The sequence below is a fragment of the Drosophila ananassae genome, chromosome XL (assembly GCF_017639315.1).
Source record: "Drosophila ananassae strain 14024-0371.13 chromosome XL, ASM1763931v2, whole genome shotgun sequence".
In the NCBI taxonomy this organism is placed as follows: domain Eukaryota; kingdom Metazoa; phylum Arthropoda; class Insecta; order Diptera; family Drosophilidae; genus Drosophila; species Drosophila ananassae.
Genome location: NC_057931.1, coordinates 17,456,086 through 17,474,389, shown reverse-complemented (window position 1 = coordinate 17,474,389; position 18,304 = coordinate 17,456,086). Strand labels below are relative to the sequence as shown.

General features: G+C 36.5%; 1 long non-coding RNA gene and 1 pseudogene across 1 annotated transcript; one reads left to right on the top strand and one right to left on the bottom strand.

Moving 5' to 3' along the window:
- The first annotated feature begins 4,965 nt into the window (after nucleotides 1-4,965).
- LOC26513838 lies at nucleotides 4,966-14,446 on the top strand (annotated as a pseudogene).
- Nucleotides 14,447-15,315: 869 nt separating this feature from the next.
- LOC123257525 lies at nucleotides 15,316-18,005 on the bottom strand. The gene is made up of 2 exons (XR_006507619.1): nucleotides 15,808-18,005; nucleotides 15,316-15,592 (listed from the first exon to the last, which is right to left on the bottom strand). It is a non-coding gene; the product is annotated as an uncharacterized LOC123257525 (long non-coding RNA).
- Nucleotides 18,006-18,304: the final 299 nt, after the last annotated feature.

Below are 18,304 nucleotides of genomic sequence, written 5' to 3'. Positions count from 1 at the left end.
ATCGAAGTTGGAATAACTTTTATTGAAAAATTTATAAACAACTAAAATTATTTAGTGTGTTTTACCCATTAAAAAATAGAGGCACGTAACTAACGTCATATTTGTGAATTAAGTTCTTTCGTTCTCTCATTTAGATTTAAACAACGTCTCAAATTAATAGTAGAAAACGGTGTATGTAATTCGTAGTCATACATATACAATATATATGTCCTACAAATGCACATATGCATGTACATCGCTAGATAAAATTATTGAAGAATAACTTCTGTACAAATTTCTAAAATAGAATCCATTCAAATTTTATTATGCATCCTAGTCTTTATTAATATTACAGGAACAAGGTGTCATTAGATTTATTATATTTCAAAGTTATAAATCTATGTATGTATATTAATCTATCTCTAAACCTTTGCAGAGTATATTATAATTTTGGTCAAAAGTGTGCAATGCAGTCAAGGAGAAAGTATAATCATTTTTGATCAGGATGACCTCGTGAGATGACATTGTCTGTCTATTTCTACGCAAAATAGTGTCTCAGTTTTAAAGTTAAACTTTGCACACATTTCTATATTTCTATATACAGATCGTATATAGTAGCTTGTGAGAATTTCACCATCGAATAAAGTTTCTAATAAAAAAGTTGGAAACAGCCCCAATTGTCTTTAAAAATAGCAAGGTTGTGCCATTCCGATCGTTCAGTTATATGCCAGCTATAGGATAATATAAAAAAAACCTCTTGACGAGGTAAAGTACTGGTGACGAACCTGCATGCGAAACCCAAAATATCTGTCTGATAACGGCCTGATTTTTATACCCTTGCAGAGGGTATTATAATTTTGGTCAAAAGTGTGCAACGCAGTGAAGGAGACATCTCCGACCCTATAAAGTATATATATTCTTGATCAGGATCACCTCCTGAGTCGATATGAGCATGTCCGTCTGTCCGTCTGTCTGTCTGTCGGTTTCTACGCAAACTAGTCTCTCAGTTTTGGAGCTATCGAGTTGAAACTTTGCACACACCCTTCTTTCCTTTGCAGGTAGTATATAAGTCGGAACGGCCGGGATCGGTCGACTATATCCTATAGCTGCCATATAACTGATTGATCGGAAATGCCATAACTTTGGTGTTTTTTAAGTTAGAGGGTTGGGACTTTCCACACATGTTATATTTAACAAAAATATCTTGTGTAAAAAATTTCATAAGGATCGGCCGACTATATCCTATAGCTGTCATAGAACGATCGAAATTGGCATAACTTTGGTGTTTTTTAAGTTAGAAAGATGGGATTTGGTACAGATTCTATTTTGGGGAAAACAATCTGATCTGCCAATTTTCATAAGGATCGGCCGACTATAAACGATCCGCTATATATCTAATAAAATAAGATGGGTGGCGCCACCTTGCGGACTGCGACTGAACTGCAAGGGTATATCAACTTCGGCTCCGCCCGAAGTTAGCTTTCCTTTCTTGTTTTTTTTTTTTTCTTGCACGTGCCGAACAGGAATAGTTTTTATATGCAATTTTGTTAACCTATATAGCATATTTTCGTCACTAAAATTGATATCAGATATTTTGGATTCGCATGCAGGTTCGTCACCGGTACTTTACCTCGTCAAGAGGCTTTTTATACCCTTGCAGAGGGTATTATAATTTTGGTCAAAAGTGTGCAACGCAGTGAAGGAGACATCTCCGACCCTATAAAGTATATATATTCTTGATCAGGATCACCTCCTGAATCGATATGAGCATGTCTGTCTGTCCGTCTGTCTGTTTCTACGCAAACTAGTCTCTCAGTTTTAAAGCTATCGAGTTGAAACTTTGCACACATCTTTCTTTCCTTTGCAGGCAGTACATAAGTCGGAACGGCCGGGATCGGTCGACTATATCCTATAGCTGCCATATAACTGATTGATCGGAAATGCCATAACTTCGTTGTTTTTTAAGATAGAGGGTTGGGACTTTCCACACATGTTATATTTGACCAACATATCTTATTTCAAAATAACATATCTACATACAAAATTTCATAGGGATCGGCCGACTATATCCTATAGCTGTCATACAACGATCGGAATTGGCATAACTTTGGTGTTTTATAAGTTAGAAAGATGGGACTTGGTACAGATTCTATTTTGGACCAAATAATCTGATTTGCCAAATTTCATAAGGATCGGCCGACTATATACGATCTTCTATATATCTAATAATATAAGATGCGTGGCGCCACCTAGCGGACTGCGACTGAACTGCATGGGTATATCAACTTCGGCTCCGCCCGAAGTTAGCTTTCCTTTCTTGTTTTATATTATATCAGTCGTTTTTTTTCTATATATAGATCTTCAACTATTTAAAAAAGAACATAATATATAGAATAAATTGTAACCTCTGGACAGGCGATTCACACAGTTAGCAATACTTTAATTGTAAGAATAAACATTAAAACCCGTTTTTTTAACTCCATTGATTTTGACATTCAAGAAGGTGTTATATTTAAAAACCTTTCCAAAGACGTTCTCGATACGAAGATCGAGAATTTCTCGATAGCTTCAGTGTTTCTGAAGTTATACGTATTTTTAATTTACAAAGGTTTTGCAATTTGGTTAGATAAAAAATTTGCCCAAAATTCTATTTAAAATCCAAAATTGTTTCGTAGTTGTGGGAAACCAAATTGTTTAAACAAATTAACAGAGAAGAGGCCTATCCTTATGAGAGTTTTACTATATAATAAATTACACAGGCCAACAGCAAAAAATCTCCACGCGTAATTTCACTTGCTCCATAACCTTTAAGCTCCCCTGAACCAAAGTCCAGATCAAACATAGGTTCTATCACCCACCGTTTCCGTGGTACACCTAAGAAAAGAAATTGATCAAATTTTACCATATATTGAATTATGTAGGCTGTGTAATGGCGATGACCATCATTGTTTCCAGTACATATGATTTTTGAAATGTATGTGTACCAACTAAAATTAAAAAATTGTATCTAGCAGTTACCATATCTTTGGAATACTCATCCAAAGTTGAAATCTTAGTTTTTCTACATTAATTTTTGGTCTTCTATGATTTTTCCCCAAACACTTTTCTATAGAAGATTTTTATTTTCTTATTGAAATCTGTAGACTATACCATGTTTTAATTTTGGGTATAAAGAAAAACTTGAAATAATTTTATTGCATTTATTATAGGTGGTTAAACAATATTTTTTTTTCAATTAAATTGGAGTTTTTAATCTCATATTTTCAAAAAGTCATGGCTATCTAAAACTGTTTCTTTGTTCAAAACGTATCTATTGCAGGTTCAGCTTGTTTAGTAAAGCTTTACAGAAGTTGTCTCTTAGGTGTACCGTGGAAACTGTGGGTGATAGAACCTATGTTTGTTCTAGACTTTGGTTCAGGGGAGCTTAAAGATTACACTAGTTTACAAATTTAAATGTAATCGAGTGAACCTTAAAATTGATGATTGTTTTATAGTAATTTGGGGTCGGAGAACACGAAAATGACATCCGTTTATTTTTCTTAAGAACCGTTTTTGAGATATTTTTAAAAATCGTGTTTTTGAGGTCCTTTTTCAGTTTTTTGGTAATATCTCATGAAAAAAACTGTTTACAAACAAAAAAAGGATATTGATTGACAGGTATTGAAGTAACGTTTACGTGGATATATAATATGTGCAGATTGAATCAAATCTCTGTAATGCACAAGCGAACAAAGTACAAAAATAGTGTAATTTTCGACCAATTTTGAAAATTTCAATTTTTCAGATCGATTTTTGCCAAAAAAAAACAATTTTTTTTCTAAGGTTTCAATATTTGAGGGAAAAGATTTATTATTTACCAACAATTTAAGCCTAAGATTATCCAAATTGAGTAAGAAGTTTAAACGTTATAGTAATATTAACATTTTGACACTTCATAAATTAGGTCGAAAAAAACATTTATCACTCAAATTTTTTCGTTTGTGATCAATTTTCTCTTCACGCACTTGTAATTTGTTCGCTTGTGCATTACAGAGATTTGATTCAATCTGCACATATTATATATCCACGTAAACGTTACTTCAATACCTGTCAATCAATATCCTTTTTTTGTTTGTAAACAGTTTTTTTCATGAGATATTACCAAAAAACTGAAAAAGGACCTCAAAAACACGATTTTCAAAAATATCTCAAAAACGTTCTTAAGAAAAATAAACGGATGTCATTTTCGTGTTCTCCGACCCCAAATTACTATAAAAAACTCTTTTTTATGGAGGTTCATTTTTGGTGTAAACTAGTGTTATGAAGCAGGTGAAATTATGCGTGGAGGAAAAAAAAAGTTGGAAATTGTCGGCCTGTGTTATCGGCTGAGTTAGTTGAATTATTCGCCACAAGCACATCACTAACTGCGGATTTCTTACACTTTGGAGTCTCATTTAGCAGCTAAAGACTATTAAACTGTGAATCAAGCGCACTGAGTTGGTCATTGAACCGCTAACCAAATCCACTTTTAGTCTGTCTAATGAACGCTCTCTATATTATATATTATATATTATATTATATATTGCATTGACACTGGTCAGAATACCGTGGAGGTGGAATCTGTGTTACATGATCGCATGGCACCTAATGAATCATCTTACCGCTCCGACGCTCTTAACTTTATAATCTAATAAACAGAGTGTATATCTTTTCCTTCTTGTTTTTTAGAACTCTTATAAAAACAGCCAAATTTGAAAGGTTAATTTAAAATTTTATAAATTATGGAACGGCCGGAATTGATGAAGTCACCAGATTTTCCTACTGCGTCATCTTTTTCTAACAATCGTAACGTGCAAGCAGCATTGACTAGACGTACGAGTTGTAACCAAATTAATTGGACTATAGAAGCTACAAGCGCATCTTCAGAAGAGCCTTCAACAAGCCATCATAGTCAAACTGATTCAACTGAGACAACAAACACAAATTCATCTTATTCTCTATCAATTAATTCTATTGTTGGGGATAACATTGCAAGAAGTGAGAGTGTTGCAGCAACATTGGATTCCACAAAAATAAAAGCAGAGAAAAGTAACATCGAGAACGAGAGGGAATTGAACGACGAATCTCTTTATGAATGTAACATATGTCTCGACACAGCCAAAGATGCCGTTGTCAGTATGTGTGGACATTTATTCTGTTGGCCCTGCTTGCATCAATGGCTATTAACTCGACCTAACCGAAAACTCTGCCCAGTATGCAAAGCTTCTGTCGATAAAGATAAAGTTATACCACTTTACGGACGCAATAGTATGCGACGGGAAGACCCACGGTACAATATATTTATGGAGCTAACTTTTTATTCATAACAACCCGATATCTCTTTACAGCAACAAGGTTCCACCCCGTCCCGCAGGACAACGTACTGAGCCGGAGCCTACGCCTGGATTTCCAGGCTTTGGATTTGGTGATGGTTTTCACATGTCTTTTGGCATTGGCGCCTTTCCTTTTGGATTTATTACTTCTTCACTAAACTTTGGCGAACCTCGACCTCCTGGTATGTACAGTTCAATTAAACAAATGTTTTTATACCCTTGCAGAGGGTATTATAATTTTGGTCAAAAGTGTGCAACGCAGTGAAGGAGACATCTCCGACCCTATAAAGTATATATATTCTTGATCAGGATCACCTCCTGAATCGATATGAGCATGTCCGTCTGTCCGTCTGTCTGTTTCTACGCAAACTAGTCTCTCAGTTTTAAAGCTATCGAGTTGAAACTTTGCACACATCCTTCTTTCCTTTGCAGGCAGTATATAAGTCGGAACGGCCGGGATCGGTCGACTATATCCTATAGCTGCCATATAACTGATTGATCGGAAATGCCATAACTTTGGTTTTTTTTAAGTTAGAGGGTTGGGACTTTTCACACATGTTATATTTGACCAACATATCTTATTTCAAAATAACATATCTACATACAAAATTTCATAGGGATCGGCCGACTATATCCTATAGCTGTCATACAACGATCGGAATTGGCATAACTTTGGTGTTTTTTAAGTTACTAAGTCTTGTTGTAGACAAGATATTTTGGCCAAATATAACATGTGTGGAAAGTCTCAACCCTCCAACTTAAAAAACACCAATGTTATGGCATTTCCGATCAATCAGTTATATGGCAGCGATAGGATATAGTCGACCTATCCCGGCCGTTCCGACTTATATACTACCTGCAAGGAAAAAAAGAATGTGTGCAAAGTTTCAACTCGATAGCTCTAAAACTGAGAGACTAGTTTGCGTAGATACGGACAGACGGACATGCTCATATCGACTCAGGAGGTGATTCTGATCAAGAATATATATACTTTATAGGGTCGGAGATGTCTCCTTCACTGCGTTGAATACTTTTGACCAAAATTATAATACCCTCTGCAAGGGTATAAAAAGTGCCTCTCTTTATCTTAATGCGGACGGATGTGTTTTTTTTTAAGCGCACTGAATGTATAGAAAACAAAAATAAAATAAAAAAAATAAAAGAGTTGCTCTCGACGATAGTGCTGTGAACTTTAAAACAATAAACAAAAACAATTTACAGTCCGCGTCGCGAAATAACAATTATTTATCAACTGGCAACTGGATTTATTCAGCATCTTTATTAAATGACTTTTAAATAAACATAGATTATCATAGATTATACAGTTAGTTATTCAAGATACTTAGTAGCAGATCCGAAGCAGTTTTATAACTTTGAAACACTAAGCGCAAACATGTATCTTTTCCTTCTCTGCTTACGTTTGAGAACTCATATGCGAACACTGATCAGGCAATGGCCGATCTCTTTGCACACTTTGTTTAAAAAACTTATTCACCTAGCAGCAGTTTTCCCAGCCTTACACTTATCCAATCAGCCAACATTATATTTTGCCCATCTTTTGATCAAAGTGGTGTTTTATCGGATCTTCTTAAGCTCAAGCCCGTGTATTCACCAGGCCCCGATGGAGTATCAGGCTGTGTTTTGAAGAACGGCGCCGAGGCAAACCGCTCCTCAAACTCTTTAATCTATCGCTGAAGACATCTATCCCTTATGTGGAAGGAATCTTTCATTATTCCTCTACATAAAAAAGGGAAAAAATCCGATGCGGCCAATTATAGAGGGATCTCTAAATTGTCAGCAATTCCAAAACATTTAAAAAAACTGATCGGTCCACATTTGCAATACCTATGTAGTTTAATAATATCACCGTGTCAGCATGGCTACATAAAAGGCCGCTCCACCACTACCAACTTATTGGAGCTGACGTCTTTTATCACGGATGGATTGCGGAATGGCTTACAAACAGACGTCTTTACACTGACTCAAGTAAAGCATTTGACTCTGTTACCCATTCGCTGTTTATAAGTAAACTCAGTCTTTTGGGATTGCCAACTGATCTTCTTATCTGGATTTCAAGCTACTTATCACTTATACTTATGTACGCGGATGACGTTAATCTTTGTCTTCAGTATAAATTCACTAGCGCCCAGTCTAGACTTCAATCCGATTGGGTTAAATTTCAAAATTGGTGTTTAGCAAATAACTTAAAGCTTAATGGATCGAAATGTAAACTCATGCCATTTTAATTGATCTAGTCCTCACCAGCCTATGAACTTCCTCTATGGGAACGCCTTAGAAGGATTAACTCAGGTTAACAATCTGTGTACTATTAGATTTGAAACTTATATTTTTCCGACCATACATCTACCATGGTTAATGAAGCAATGGGTGTGCTTGGTTTTATTAAAAGATGGTCACCTCCCCTCTTATCATAGTAGACTTTTACTTATCAAATTACTATCATTAACAAACCGTAGAACGATGCTGGGTTTCATGTTTCTATCTTATTTATGGAAATGTCGACAGCCAGACACGATCCTTCTAGGGTATTAGGTTGGAACTGCAATGGTCTGTGCCACATCTTGTCCCTTTGTTCTACTACACAGGCCAACAGGAAAAAATCTCCATGCATAATTTCACCTGCTCCATAACCTTTAAACTCCACTGAACCAAAGTCCAGAACAAACATAGGTTCTATCACCCACTGTTTCCGCGGTACACCTAAGAGAAGAAATTGATCAAATTTTACCATATATTGAATTATGTAGGCCGTGTAATGGCGATGAACATCATTGTTTCCAGTACATATCATTTTTGAAATGTATGTGTACCAACTAAAATTAAAAAATTGTATCTAGCAGTTACCATATCTTTGGAATACTCATCCAAAGTTGAAATCTCAGTTTTTCTACATTAATTTTTGGTCTTCTTTGATTTTTCCCCAAACACTTTTCTATAGAAGATTTTTATTTTCTTATTGAAATCAGTAGATTATACCATGTTTTAATTTTGGGTATAAGGAAAAACTCGAAATAATTTTATTGCATTTATTATAGGTGGTTAAACAATATTTTTTTTTCAATTAAATTGGAGTTTTTAATCTCATATTTTCAAAAAGTCATGGCTATCTAAAACTGTTTCTTTGTTCAAAACGTATCTATTGCAGGTTCAGCTTGTTTAGTAAAGCTTCACAGAAGTTGTCTCTTAGGTGTACCGTGGAAACTGTGGGTGATAGAACCTATGTTTGTTCTAGACTTTGGTTCAGGGGAGCTTAAAGATTATGAAGCAGGTGAAATTATGCGTGGAGATTTTTTGCTGTTGGCCTGTGTAATTTTTTTGATTTTGCTTTGTGTGACTTAGATATTCTTAGATATAAAAGAACCTTTGATCTAAAATAAAGTCAGTCTCGAACAATAACCGAAAAAGTAAGTCATTTCTCAAAATCCCCATGCGTATATACCTGGGCGCTCATAAAGCAACATCGTCCGCGTTTGCAATAACTTTGTAGCCGCCACCCTCTATGGACCGCAGTAGGTTATCCGCCACATTGTCTCAAAAAGTTACTTTGACACTCCTGTTGACTAGGAACTGTCGTATTAGCTGAACATATCGATTGTCAACTCCGATCGTCAAGTTCCGTTAGTGCAACGATGATTGAGCATGGTAGTATGTTGTTGAAGCCACCTTCAATGTGTAAAAACGTTTTAGTAAAAAGGCAATTAGTGCATATTCCTTGATAGTGAGCGCTCTTTCGGCGATTATGGTAATCTCGTGATTGCGGACCTCTGCAGCAACTCACGTATAGTTACAAACGTTGGCATGTCTGACTCGAGAAACCACACGCCCGGAACTTTCTTCTGAAGTTCTTACTCTCCAGATATTTCACGAACGCTGCTGGGAAACTCTTAATCGCTCCCCATTTTTCATTAGTATAAAATTGTCCAGGAAGTCATCACTTTCATTACAAATATACATACATATATGCGGAGATCGATCGATCTCTCCATTTCGAAAATATTCTGTACGGACTGGTCGGAGGCACGAACTTCAATTTGGTGAAACATTTCTTGAATGGTTTGTGTACACTGCGACTGGTCGTCGTTCTTTTAATCTTAGCAGCACTGTATTCGCAGTGTTTATGAAATTTAAAGAACGTACAAGTGAGCTTATTTGTGGAGCACCAGCTTCAATGATGTAGTCGCATGATATTGCTGTCGAGGAAAATAGTGCTTCAGTATTCTCAATGTTCAAAAGCTGAGCGTATTTATCACAGCAGTAGTCCTATTGGTCTGTATTATAACGGAATTGTGTGGTCTTTTAAATGTTTCGGTATCAATATAACGATAGATTTCTTCCACTTTTTTGGGAAGTAGCCAAGATTAATGATTCCATTGAATAGTTTACAGGCGACCTCAAGTTCAACATTGATTTCGTTTGATTGTTGCGTAAGTGAAACTGTCAAAGGTGTACAATGTGGCTGAATTGGTGGCAAGGCAAATAAACTTGTGGCAGGATTAGGCTGGATTTGGATCCAGCCTCCCCCAGAGCATTCAGCAGCTATGCCTTTTGCTGCCTGTTGCTGAAGAACATGAATCAGTGTGTTACCACGCTGAGAGTTATTTTGAGAGACCCCATAAAATTTAACTCATCTGTTAAAGCTCAACCGAAAACGTCAAAATTTCAAATCAAAGGGTTTTCTCTCTAAGGGAGAGCAAGCATACTTTGTTTTTTGGTTCTGATATATATCAGTTTTTTAATAGCGGACGAATTAAACAATTACAATTTCGATTTCAATATTTATTATGGGTCAGTTTCACCTCAAAGCCAAACGCAACGGCCGGTCCAAGATACCTAAGAACAACAAAGCGCATGCGAATCTGGGAGAATCAAAGAAGATGGAACTGCTGATAACGGGCAATTGTGAACCGCTGCGACTAGATACACTGAGAGAACTATTTAGTGATAATTACAATATTTGATGCTGGCACAAGTCAAAACAAAACGGTTAATAGTTATTTGCAAGCTCTGATATCAGGACTTCGGATAAGAATTAATAGCATAAGCGAGTGATATGAATATAAGTCCGATATCGTTTTGGTCACCGCAAAATTAATAAAGTCTTGGTCTTTCGTGGGTCTTCTAGCTAGTATGTGGGGATCAGGTTGTTTCTCACATTTATGATTGCGTAAAATTGCCCAGGGCTTATAATTACCATTGTAGTCTTCTGTGGTTATGAAACGATTCCCATGGGTGTTTTAGAAGTACATGAATTGTCATTTTGTCCTTGTCCTTTTGTATAAATGTGGCCTGCAAATAGTTTGTTGCAAACCTTTGGGGATAGTGGTGTTCAATGCGTTCTCTGATTAGGACTCCGGTACCGCTGTGGGCCTTTATATCCAGATGATCTGTTCGGTAGAATGTATATATTCTTTCCTCATGCCGTTACCATGACATTAATTTCATCTAACTTTGTGTAGGGTAAACATCATAGTTTCCATTTTTCCCTGTGGCTTTGCTGGGTTCTGTTGAGAGCTTTGTAGAGTAGGCTAAAGAGAGTATTGGATTGTAGAGTATTGGATTTCCTATCCCAGATCATAGATCATCGTACCAGACGAAGTGTGCAATATGAGCTTGTGTGTCTTTAATCTTTACAGTCAATACATTGCACTGGACCAATACGTTTGTATTGTGACAATTTCACTGTGATTCTACGCGATAATATATATTGCAGTTTATAGATCGGGTTAACTTTGTTTTTCTGCAACGATCTGCTTTGTGCCTCAAGTTCGACCTTGAAGAGTGGTTACGGCTTCTTGTTTTTTTTTTGTAGAATGTTTAAAATGTGTCTTTTTAGAGCGTTTACGATTTCCGTGGCTTTTCTGCTTATAAGATGATACGTAGTTAAAAAATTTATCCTAGCATCGTCCAGATATTTCGATACGGCTCGGAAATATTCTTCCTTTTTAGCTTAGCTTCATAGATGTTCCTTTTATTAAGCGGAAAAACATGAAAGTTCCCATTTCCGACCTTCGCAATAATGTTTTTGACAAGGGCGTTCAAGATTCTTTGATACACATTGAAGGGAGCGTGGGTTTTCGATTTGCTGATTTGATTTATATTGTTTGTTATACCCTTGCAGAGGGTATTATAATTTTGGTCAAAAGTGTGCAACGCAGTGAAGGAGACATCTCCGACCCTATAAAGTATATATATTCTTGATCAGGATCACCTCCTGAGTCGATATGAGCATGTCCGTCTGTCCGTCTGTCCGTCTGTCCGTGTGTCTGTCTGTCGGTTTCTACGCAAACTAGTCTCTCAGTTTTAGAGCTATCGAGTTGAAACTTTGCACACATCCTTCTTTCCTTTGCAGGTAGTATATAAGTCGGAACGGCCGGGATCGGTCGACTATATCCTATAGCTGCCATATAACTGATTGATCGGAAATGCCATAACTTTGGTGTTTTTTAAGTTAGAGGGTTGGGACTTTCCACACATGTTATATTTAACAAAAATATCTTGTGTAAAAAATTTCATAAGGATCGGCCGACTATATCCTATAGCTGTCATAGAACGATCGAAATTGGCATAACTTTGGTGTTTTTTAAGTTAGAAAGATGGGATTTGGTACAGATTCTATTTTGGGAAAAACAATCTGATCTGCCAAATTTCATAAGGATCGGCCGACTATATACGATCCACTATATATCTAATAATATAAGATGCGTGGCGCCACCTAGCGGACTGCGACTGAACTGCAAGGGTATAACAACTTCGGCTCCGCCCGAAGTTAGCTTTCCTTTCTTGTTTTCTTGTACTTCCTTCGTTAGTTTTTGGCGACGTGAGCCTAAAAAGGTGTTCAGTTCATGTCAAGCGAGCGGTCTGAATATAAGTCCGAAACCGTTTTGGCAATAACCCCAAAATAAATAAGGTCGGGGAGCTGTCGTGGGTCTACTGGCCAGTGTGTGAGGCTTTCAGGGAAAACATAGTCCAGTTTCTTTCTCACGTATATAATTGTATTGGCAATTGCCTACCTTTGGGAGTCAGATGACGTGATCCCCCGTGCGTAGGATTGTCATTTTAGTCTTCTGCGGCTATATTACGATCCTGAAGGGAGTTATTGAAGTCCAGGAATTGTCCTTCCAGGATTTTAAAACGGCCAGTAGACGGCAGCAATGAAAGGTTTCGTTACTTGATTGCATTTTTATAGATTTAGCCGTACTCACTCGTGTGTTTTGCATATGTCGCATACGACTCTTTAAGTTGTATTTTTAAAGTAGTTTAGTGTCTTTTCGCGTATCATGGGGCCCCCAATTTTTTAATTTATTATGATTTTTCACGTTTTTCTAAAGCTCTCGGTAAACACGTCCGCTTAGTTCCATAATCACAAATCTGCCTAATTATTAAGCCGGGAAATATTTTAACCTTATGCCGATGTCATAGTAATTGGAGAGATGCATTAATTTTCGGAGTAAAGATGCACGTACACTGAGAGGCTTCGTTCGATGTAAACATCATTAATGTTCCTAAGACGTTGAACTTCAAAAATGGAATTCTCTCCTCCCGTCCCACATCGGTGTGGCATAATGGGTCACGCTGTCACAGATGTTATGCTTACATTGGGTTCCATTATTGGTTCCACTAGAAACTATTGTCACAAGCTTCGGATATTAAGATGATATATATAATTTTTTTTTGTGGTCTATATTGGAAGATATATTATTGGCACAACTAAAAAATAATTCAAATATAATATTAATCAATAAACATAAAACAAAAAGTGGATGTCTCGAGCTTGTTTGACTCCACACTCTAGCTTACAACTCAACCTTTCGGCTATCTTTGACTACTATAATTGCACCGAGAAAATTTAACTTTGCACTTTAAAACCAATAAAAGAATACAGCCTTTCAGGGAACCTTCATATTATACGTCCCAAAATAGAAGGAACGTTTTATGTTCAGCCAAATCGGACGATTTTTAGACGATATAGCCTTTTATATTCTGATTTCCATAATGGCTTGTTTTATTTTTGATCGTGTGGATCTTAGAGGCTATAAGAGATAGGCTTTCCTATGGTACCCACACAGATCAAGTAAACGCAAATTTTGCATTAATGAATCATGACTGGCGCTACAAGTTCAGTGAAGCTTTTTGCATTGGTTTTAATGCTTATTTATTCCAATTAATTTATTATTAATTAAAACCACCTGAACCTTTAATAAAAAGAGGGAGGAATATAAATCTCTACAAGGAGGGTGGAAAATTATTTTTGTTTATATTTTTCATGTTTTTAAATAGTTTGTGGCCTAATTAGGAATTTTAAGTACTCTGTTTAGTTGAGTTGTTTTAGTGTTATACCAAACCAAACACCGATATGGAGCCGAATTTATTCTTGACTATTTAACTTTAAAAAAAAACTACAAAAATAGACACCTGAGAATTAGCGATTTACTTACCTTAACCAAACTGTTTCTTATTTTTAGTTTGTTTACAGTTTATAAGAATATCTAACGCGTTCGATCTTATATACGACCACTCTTATTGTGGGAAAAATCGTATTATAATACGTGAATTTTCAAAAAAATACATGTAATCAATATCTGGCGCGTTTAAATGTGTCCATGCAATACTTTTTTTCTTTTAATTTAATAAAATCTTTAATCGCTTCCCTCTCTCATGAAAATGTAATATAATATTTTTTTCTGCTTTACATTAAGATGGCATGACGTGGAGATGGAGACTTATACCCTTATATACGCTCATAAAAATTCAGTGAAAAAATTAAATATATTTTTGATTATTTTTAGCAGCCAATCGTGGAACAACCCAATACGAAGATGAACAAACTCTATCAAAGCTGTTCCTATACCTTGCTTTTTTATGCATCGGCTGGCTGCTTTTTGCGTAGAGATGGAATATAAAAACGTAATTAAACTACATAAAATATACAAAAAGAATTTTATTTACAAATTTAATAATCAATTTTATTTAAACTTCCAGATTGTTTTGACCCTACTTCCCAGAGTCCATACTTTGTATACTTACCTGTAAATGGTTTATTTAAAATAATCCTGCTATTGAAAATTAAATAAATTTCTACTTGTAAACTCAAAAAACACATATTTTTATTTGTGAAAGTTTAAGTTTGTGTTCGGGCGGAGCCGAAGTTTATATACCGTTGCAGTTGAGTCGCAGTCCGCTAGGTGGCGCCACGCATCTTATATTATTAGATATATAGCGGATCGTATATAGTTGGCCGATCCTTATGAAATTTGGCATATCGAATTATTTTGACAAAAGAGGAATCCATTGAAACTCCCAACCCTCTAACTTAAAAAACACCAAAGTTATGGCATTTCCGATCAATCAGTTATATGGCAGCTATAGGATATAGTCGACCGATCCCGGCCGTTCCGACTTATAAACTGCCTGCAAAGGAAAGAAGGATGTGTGCAAAGTTTCAACTCGATAGCTCTAAAACTGAGAGACTAGTTTGCGTAGAAACGGACAGACGGACATGCTCATATCGACTCAGGAGGTGATCCTGATCATGAAAATATATACTTTATAGGGTCCGAGATGTCTCCTTCACTGCGTTGCACATTTTTGACCAAAATTATAATATCCTCTGCAAGGGTATAAACATGAACTAAAATGAAGGAATACAAAATAAATACAATTTTATTGGTAGATATTTTTGAAATTGTAAAATTGGTTAAAATTGTAAGTTTTTTTTATCTAAATTTATGTAAATTGCATCTCGGAGATCTGACGTGTGATTGTTAAAATAGGTGTGGGTAGTTCTTGGGAAATTTTGAGAATATATTTTTAAAACCCAGAAATGAATCGGCTATATTATTATATAGGCTAACCCATTTTCGCCGGTTTTGGGAATTTATCTGGATTTTATCTGGACATTTTAGATTTAAGGGAACATACCAGTTCAATTAAATTTCTTTCAAATACGTAAAACAGGGAAAGCCACTTTTTTTATTGCACCACCACTTTTATTTCGATTCGGTAGTTGGAGACAGCATTGTCATGCAAATGTCATGTGTGGGCTCAGTATCGATAAAGTTTGAAGGACCGTCACTTCAGAATTGTCCTGCCAACGACAGACAAATATCTTGTTGATGTTTTCAAAACACGTATCCCAGGAATGTTGCTTTAAACGTTTCGCTGTTGAAAGAACACTGTTTGCTCCTCTCAGAAGGTTTCATCGCACAGAGCCAATTGCCAGGATTTTTCTCTCATTAAGCAAGCTGAGTAAAAATTATGAGGTAAAAAAGTTGTCGAATTAAAACGCATGAAACTCCGGATCTTTGATGACTTCGATCATTAAAAGAATCACCGGCGCAAAGTTGTCGAATTAAAACGCATGAAACTCCGGATCTTTGATGACTTCGATCATTAAAAGAATCACCGGCGCACCAAGGAAGACATATGCCCACGGTTTTATCATAAGAACTCCCTTTACCTGCGTATTATCATGAACAAGAAATCCTGAATCAGAACAGAGGCATCACAGTTTGAAGACGAAGGGTATTGATTTTCCTCTTATAAACATTTTGCAGTTATGACGACCGAAATATGGAATCTTCTGTTCATCAATTGATAAATGTGTAGTAAAAATGCCAAATATGTCTGACTTGTCTATGCTATTGTTGTCAATTAGATGTAATATTGATTTTAGTGTTCGAAAAGTGGGTCGAGGCATTGATTGTCTCACGTTAAGCAGCCCAAGATCTGGCTAAACCGAAAATAAAAGAATTCCGATTAAGCGATCAATTTGTTGTTGAGTAGCAAATAATATTTTTTTTGTAGAGCGTAGATGTTTGTGTTAGAAACAATTTTTCGATGATTTCGTCGTCCAAGAACATCCGAAACAGGTCGAATGGAGTTTTGTCAGCTTTTTACAGGTGCCAAGTTTTCATTGAAGTTTTTTCAAAATTTGCAAAATTCCAAAACAACTACATCCACAACTAAATAACTCATCACGAATAATCTTTTCCTCTAGAGGTGTAACAGCTTCTTCGTCTATCTCCGCGAATTTAAACAATGATCTCACCAGCGACTCAACAATAACAATACTTAACAGTTACGATTTCGTTTCCATTTTCCATACGTATGACATCAAATGTAAATATATTTTCGCAATCGACTTTACCAAGCTATTTAGTCGAATCTCACCGTACTGAAAACAATGAGCGATATAGAACACTACCCGCCCAAGTGTTGCTCAACGCGCCAACTTTGCGTACACGCAACACAGAATTGAGACTCATCTATAATACGAATAATATCACCTAGATAACTCATGAACCACGTTTAATTCTTCCTTGCATTTTGGTAAATGTATTGTATCCTTAATCAGTACAAGAATCGACGTTTGAAAATCTTTATTGTGCGATTCAAAATTTGTCTGAAAAACATGTAGCTACATATAAAAGTGTGCGTTTTGGAAGTGGTTAAGATAATAAAGGGAAGGAAGCTAAAGGATATACCTTACAAACAAAAAAATGTATAGCGATACCTCACACATACGGCACATACGAATTTATTGAAGAGTGATGCGCAGATACGCAACAGAGAAAGGAAATGGGTTAAGACGGCTGCCAGTTTCCTCCTACAGAGGCTCTGTTACCCTTACCGGGTGATATGTCTCCCATATGCGTACTTTAGTTTTGACGGTGAGTTAAACTCCTTGAATTCTATTGTTTTCTGGCACTTTAAAAACCTTGGGTTTGTGGTTCAATTTCCTTCTGAGGCTCGTCTTGTTGATCCGCCATTGGCGGAAACTTCACTAATCTTCCAGGTTTTTCTAGTTCCGACTTGAACATTCATCGTCAATTAGAACTTCGCTTTGATGCGTCGATTGCACCCTTTATATACCCGTCAAATACCCTTTAGTGGCTCGATAGATTCCGGTGCCCTATCCGCGTGATGATTGACAACTTCTTTTGCCTTGAAATCTAACGCGGATCCCAGTCATACTGGCCCGATTACAATTCATCCCAGCGCTGTATTTTGGAGTAGTGGCTGTCTTTATGTCAAATGTGCTTGTTTTGGCCTCATAAGCCGGTAGTTATATTCGGCCCCCCACGGCAGATCAATCTTCTGGTGTTGTGTAAATTCAGGATCGGCGAAGCGCAACTGTAGTGGGATATTTTTTCGTGTCTGAATAGGTGGAATGGTTAATTGAGCATTGTTTTCAGTAATACGACTACGTAGATTTGTTTTTGGAAACCAGTGGTTAATGATGATATGGTCAACACAGTTTTTTTTCATGCTCCTTTAGTTTTTCTCCTATGCCAGAAATGTTTAGGGTTGATGGCTCCAATTAGAGTTCCAGTTTATACGCCATTCTTTTGGAGATTAAGATAAGCTGAGAGACCTTCAGAGATTGTCGAGTGGTTGGATCGGTGATGGCTAGTTCTAAAGATGACAGCGTGTTTGGATTCAATCTTTCCTCAATGATGTGTATCAATATTGATCTTAAGTTGAGTGCATTGAGAGTGGTGATCGTTTGGATCACCAGCTGCACAGCTGTCTCGCTGCTCCATTAGGTGGGGGTGTACGAAAAAATTTTGGATAGTGGACTTGATCAACAGCCGTTTCTTTTGGTATTGATTTTTTAGCCAATTAATATTGAGAATTTTACTGCATCGGTATAGTCTGGAGTGTGGACGAATTCCGTAAAAATTTCGTTGAAGTAGACCCATTGCCGGTAATATCCGACAAACTTTCGAATTTTGACAGGAGGTTTTGCGGCCTGTGCTTAACTCCGAGTCTTTTTTGTGGTTCTTCGCTCAGAAAAGTAAAATATTACGCTCGCCTAACTGGAATCGATCGCTAGTACGTCCACCTGTTTTAATGCTTGAATCTAAATCAATGAGGTCATGATGGCCAGCCACAATCTCTTTCAATAAATATTGCATATGTTGTCTAGTGTACAACGAATTTTCCTTACCTTC